Source organism: Gavialis gangeticus, unplaced genomic scaffold (genome assembly GCF_001723915.1).
Source record: "Gavialis gangeticus isolate Ggan-Ray unplaced genomic scaffold, GavGan_comp1, whole genome shotgun sequence".
Lineage (NCBI taxonomy): Eukaryota > Metazoa > Chordata > Crocodylia > Gavialidae > Gavialis > Gavialis gangeticus.
In genome coordinates this window covers 48,389-53,631 of record NW_017728981.1, presented here as the reverse complement: position 1 = coordinate 53,631, position 5,243 = coordinate 48,389, and positions in this window count along the sequence as shown.

The window sequence follows — 5,243 nt, the reverse complement described above, 5'->3', positions numbered from 1 at the left end:
GCATCTTCCAGCTCCTTCAGCTCCATTTGCCCAGAAATGCTCTTGGCACAGGTGGAGGGGGGGCCCTGGGCTCGAGCCCCGGTCGGGCACACCTTGCATGAGCCAAGCCAGCCCGGGGCCAGTGGGGCAGGGCGCGCTAGGGCTCTCCATCCAGGCTGGCGTCGTCGGAGGCCTCCTCCTCCAAGTCGTGGCTGACAGGCCAGGGGTAACCGTGGCTGTCCACACCCCACCGGGCATGAGCCAGGGGTGGCAGCAGGGAGCTACAGCTATGAGGGGGGCGCCCCAAGGTGTCGGGGCTCAGGGCCCAGAGGCAGGAGTACAGGGCCGCAGCCACCAGCAGGACGGCGGCGAGGAGCCCGCCCGCAAAGCCGGTGGCGATGGGGCCGACCCAGCTGAAGAGGCTCCTGTTGTACGGGGGCTGTGGCCGCCTCTCAATGATCAGCTCGAGGTCCCCCCAGTCCTCGAGCGCCAGCTTGGCACCACGGGCTCGCCGCGCCTGCCCACGCTGGTGACTCTCGCCGTATTTCTCGTCGTCCTCCAGCAGCAGGGAGGAGGTGAGGTGTGCCACCCGCTCGTGGTACTCATCCACGTTCCGCTTCAGCTCCAGGTTCTTGTCCTGGTTCAGGTTCTTGCCCAGCTCGTAGGAGACATCGGGGCGCCCGATGCGGCGGAGGGCACGGGCCAGCCGGTCCCAGTACAGCGCGTCGCCGTCGGTCCTGAGCCACCGGGTCAGGATGTCCCGACACTGCTCCGTGCTGGCGACGGCGCGCCGGGGGCGGGTGTGGATGGGGTTGTTCTCCTCGGAGAGGCGTGCCAGCTCTTTGTCCACGTCCTCCTCGGGGCTGGTGATGTCCACGTAGAACTCGTGGCACTCCTCAGGGGACAGGAGCTCTGCGATGCGGCCCATCGTGTGGGGCCCGATGTCGTCGGCTGCGGTGTCGTCGCACACGGTGCTGGTGACCAGCAAGAGGAGGCTGATTCCTGCAGCTCTGAACATCCTGGGAAGGTGAGGACCAGAGCCCTGTGCCGGGGACGAGCAATGCAGGGTGAGACGCTCCGAGTGCCACCGTGTCACAGCGTGCGCACCAAGGGGGGCCACCCAAAGGGGTGAACGGACGGCCTGCCTGCAGCGTGGGGCACAACCCTTGAGCTTGCCCCTTTGCTCAGGGCCTCCAGATTGATGCTGGGGCCCTGATGGTCTCGCGCTGGCAGGGGGACGCGGAGAAACCCCTGCAGGTGAGACTGACCGCAGCGCTCTCTGCCGGGGTGCAGCGCAGAACAGAACCCCGCGTGCAAGGTGTGACATCACAGGCGGAACGCCTGACATCACAGGCGTGGATGTCCCAGCTTCCTTGCAGCTGGGAGAAAGGGGGGAGGGGCGGCTAGCAAACTTGGGACCACCCCCGCCCCAGACAGGGGCCCTGCTGCCCCACGCTCACCCCTGCAAGGGTTGGCATCAGTGCCGATGGGACTGACGGAGCGTCCGCAGCCACCCCTGGGCTCCGGCCGAGCTCTGGGCAGAGCTCTGGGCAGAGCTGTCGGATGCTGAGAGGCTAGGTGGCGTGAGGGACCAGCGGTGCAGGGCCCAGGCCCCCTTGGGCAGCTCAGCTCCAGGCCCGGCTGGCACCGTTACCCAGCTGCAGGACCGAGCTGTGGGGTTGCGCTCCCCACTCCTCCTGCACTGCCCGTGTAGTCGGTTTCCTGCCTTGCAGGTGGCATCTGTTGCTGCTGAGGCCCTGGCCATGCCCATGCAATGGGCTGCCAGGCTGGACTTCACCCCCACCCCAAGGCCGGGACGTGGGGGATGCACCACGTCCACCCCTTCCCGAGTCGGGAGCATCTCCCAGGGTCCTGCTTCCCGCCTCCGCTATCAGCACTAGGCCGCGTGCCCTCCCCTGCACGCGGCCTCTGTCTGGGCTGTGGCAGGCTCTGAGAGCGGCTGTCGCGGGCATTGGGGAGGAGGATCCGTGGCACGGAGCAGCACATCCCAAGGCCACGAGGGGGCAATGCAGCCCCAGAAATGCCACGGCCCTGAGCAAAGTCGGGCCCAGGGGGTAGCCTGGCCAGGCCACAGCCAGCCCCATGCAGGCACTGGCTCTGCCCCGGGAAGCTGCTGGACCAGCTAGACCCCACCTCCATTATGGACGATGGCAAGCAAACAGCTCTGGCCTTGGCTTCCCCGAGGGACTTTACTAGCTTGGCTGCCCTTGCTGAAGGCGTCCTCATAGCTCATCCTCCAAAGCATCCTCCCCGTCGGCATCAGAGCTGTCAGCAGCCCCCGCCGGAGCCAGGCACCCAGGCCGTAGTGGTGGGCACCAGCCAGGCATTGGGCCCAAGTCCAAAGAGCAAGAGTCCAGAGCAGCAGCCGTGAGACAGCCCCCGGAGGAACCCACGAGCCCCTGGCCCCAGGGCCTCGTTATGCAAAGTCTTGTGGCAAATGAGTATCTTCTTAACGACATGATCTCGGCAGCCCTGGCTGGTGCCACCCTGGGCTTGCCCTCCACCGCTCCCAGCATGGCCGTGCCAGCGTCTCTCCCCGTACGTCTCGTCCTCCCGGAGCTGCGGGGGCTGTGGCTGCTCTGCGGCCTGGCGAGAGGCCTCCATCTTCCTCCCACGGTGCTTGTCCTGGCGCCAGCATGTCACCAGCTCCCGGGAGACGTCAGGGCACCGGGCTCGATGGAGGGCCTGGGAGCCACAGTCCCAGCACCCCACAACTGTGTCGCTGGCCCGGACTGTGCTGCAGGGGCCTTGCGAGCGGCAGGCGCAGCCATGCCCGAGCACCCTCACTGCCACCTCGGGGCCAGAGACGCGGGCGCACGACACGCAATGCCCCTGTGGGGGCAGCAGATCTGCCGCGTGGCAGGTCCTGCAGGATTCGGGGACACCAGCTGCCAGCGTCCTGCAGGAGATGCACATCACCCCCAAGAGCAGGCCCATTCCCCTGGTCGGCACATCGCAGAGAGACGGGGGCTGGAAACCCAGCTGCAGATGAAAACCCTGGAGCCGACCAGAGCACGTGCAGCGGGCCAGGCGCCCGAGCCGGCTGCACTGCACCATGCACAGTCCTGCGGCCGCGCCGTGCCCCTGTGACGTAGTGGGGTGCTCACAACAGGATCACAGCTGCGTGGCTCGACTGGCATCTGTCCCTGGGCCTGGGACCTCTCCAGGCACCATCCACGCAAACCAGCAAGCGCTGATTTTTCCACTAAGGATTCTCTCGATATTTCCTATCTGCTAAGGAAGCCCCTGCCTTGCTGTGCATCCCGGCTTCAGGCCAGTGCCCCTTGCGCTCAGACTGCAGTCCTCTCTGCCGCGTACTTGCGCTGGAGACTAATGTGTCTGTGCCCCTGCTCTGCTCCACGACATGCACGTCAAACTCATTCCCCGGGCAGGTCGAATCCAGGCCTGGGGACCAGGTGTTCAAGGCCTCAGCATCCACGCACAAAGCCACGAGGCCAACAGATCCCCTCCTGCTGCTGCTCTGAGCTCCCTGGGCAGGCATGAGTGCTAAGCGCCAGGTCCTGGCCAGGGCTTTAGTCCTGCAGCACTTCGTAGCCATGAAGAAGGAAGGTGCCAGTGTCAGGTCAGACCACGGCTCCTGGCATCAGCACCCGTGTCTCACAATTGCTATTGTGCTTTTACACAAATGCACACTGGGGCCCTGTGCTGAACGGTGCTTCGGTGCTGGGCATGCCTGTTGCAGAGCAAGGCCACGAGATGGCCTCTTCCACGCAACGTGCCGCGTCTCAGGCTCAGCCTTTTGTTTACCGGCAGCTTCAAACCAAGCAGCAAGAAATGCTGATGCTCCTGTTCCCAGCGCAGCTGCCCCTTGCTCCGAGAGGCCAAGCCTGGCGCAGGACGCGCGGGGACGGCTCTGCTCAGCCCAGGGGCATGTGGACAGAGCAGAGCACAAGCCTGAAAGCCCGAGCAGGTCCCCGTGGCAGGCTGGGCCCGGGCAGTGGGACACCAGGGAGGCACGTGCCATGGCGGGGGCAGCACCAGGAGGGGTTGTGCACACCTTTCCTGACATCCAGGCGGCTAGGAGGGCAGTGCTCGCTCAGGCAGTGCGGCCTCATGTCCCTGGGGTTAGAGCCTTAGTAGCTCAGCAGTGCTCAGGATCAGGCCCATGGCGGGGTGGGAAGAGCTGGTTGCCGCATCCCTGCTGTCTGATGCACGAGGATGCCCTGTGCATGTGGCCAGGACACACTTTCCCACATGTGGGATTGGCTCCAGCAGGAAAACTGGCCTTCGCTACTGCCTGGCTCTGCAACAAAAACAAACAGGCCGGGCTGAGGTTGAGCAGGGAGACCCTTTAAATCCAACACTGGCTCCCGGCCCTTCGCTCTGGACAGACAGGGCAGGCGGAAGGGAGCGACTATCGCTCTGGCCCCAGAGGGGAAGGGCGCGGAGCTAGACCAGGGCTGCAGCTGCACTGGGCTCTCGTGAAACCAGGTCCCACTCAATGCAGGCGGGAATGCTAATCCAGGACCCATTTGCACGGGAGCAGGGAAGTGTTTTGAGCTCACCAAACCACTCTTGCCGACCTTTTCAAGAAAAAAATGAGCTTCAGGTACATCCCGTCGCCTGTTGCCGCAGCTGCGCTCGCCAGGCCTTGCTTGGGGCAGGCAGCGCCGTAGCACCCCAGGGCCACCCCCTGCACACGTGAACCCACCCCAGTCTCTGCCCTGGCTTGACCTGACCCAGCGCGCCTGTCTGTATTCAGCGGCTGGGAGTAAGGACCCCTTTATACAGGATGAAGATGCGGGACCGAGCAACTCGCAAGCCCGCGATGGAGGGAACGAGCCTGCGTTTACAGCCTGCTCTGAGCACCGCATGGGCTCTTCACCGGACTCAGTGCCAGGTCACACGGCAGAGATGCACCAGCCCCCAGGACGCAGGGTGTTGGCCTGCTGCTGACGGGCTTAGTCCTTGGCTTCAAGGGGTCTGTATGGGGGACAAAAGGGCCTGAATCAACCCCTGCTGCTCCCCCAGGGGGGACCCCGGAGCCTCTGTCCCTTGCTCAAGTACCCCATTTCGAGGGCAGGGGCGGAGGGGCGAGATGCCAGCATGCGGGGTGACAGGTGCAGGCTCCTGCCTGCAGCGAACGAGGCGCAGGAGGAGTTTTGCACCGGCGCAGCCACTCTGCTGGCCCTGCCAGGGTCCCGAGGTGCCAAGGCCTGACTCTCATTAGTGTAATATCCCCATTAATATGGCTGTCAAAGGACGACATCCGTTCCAAGTCC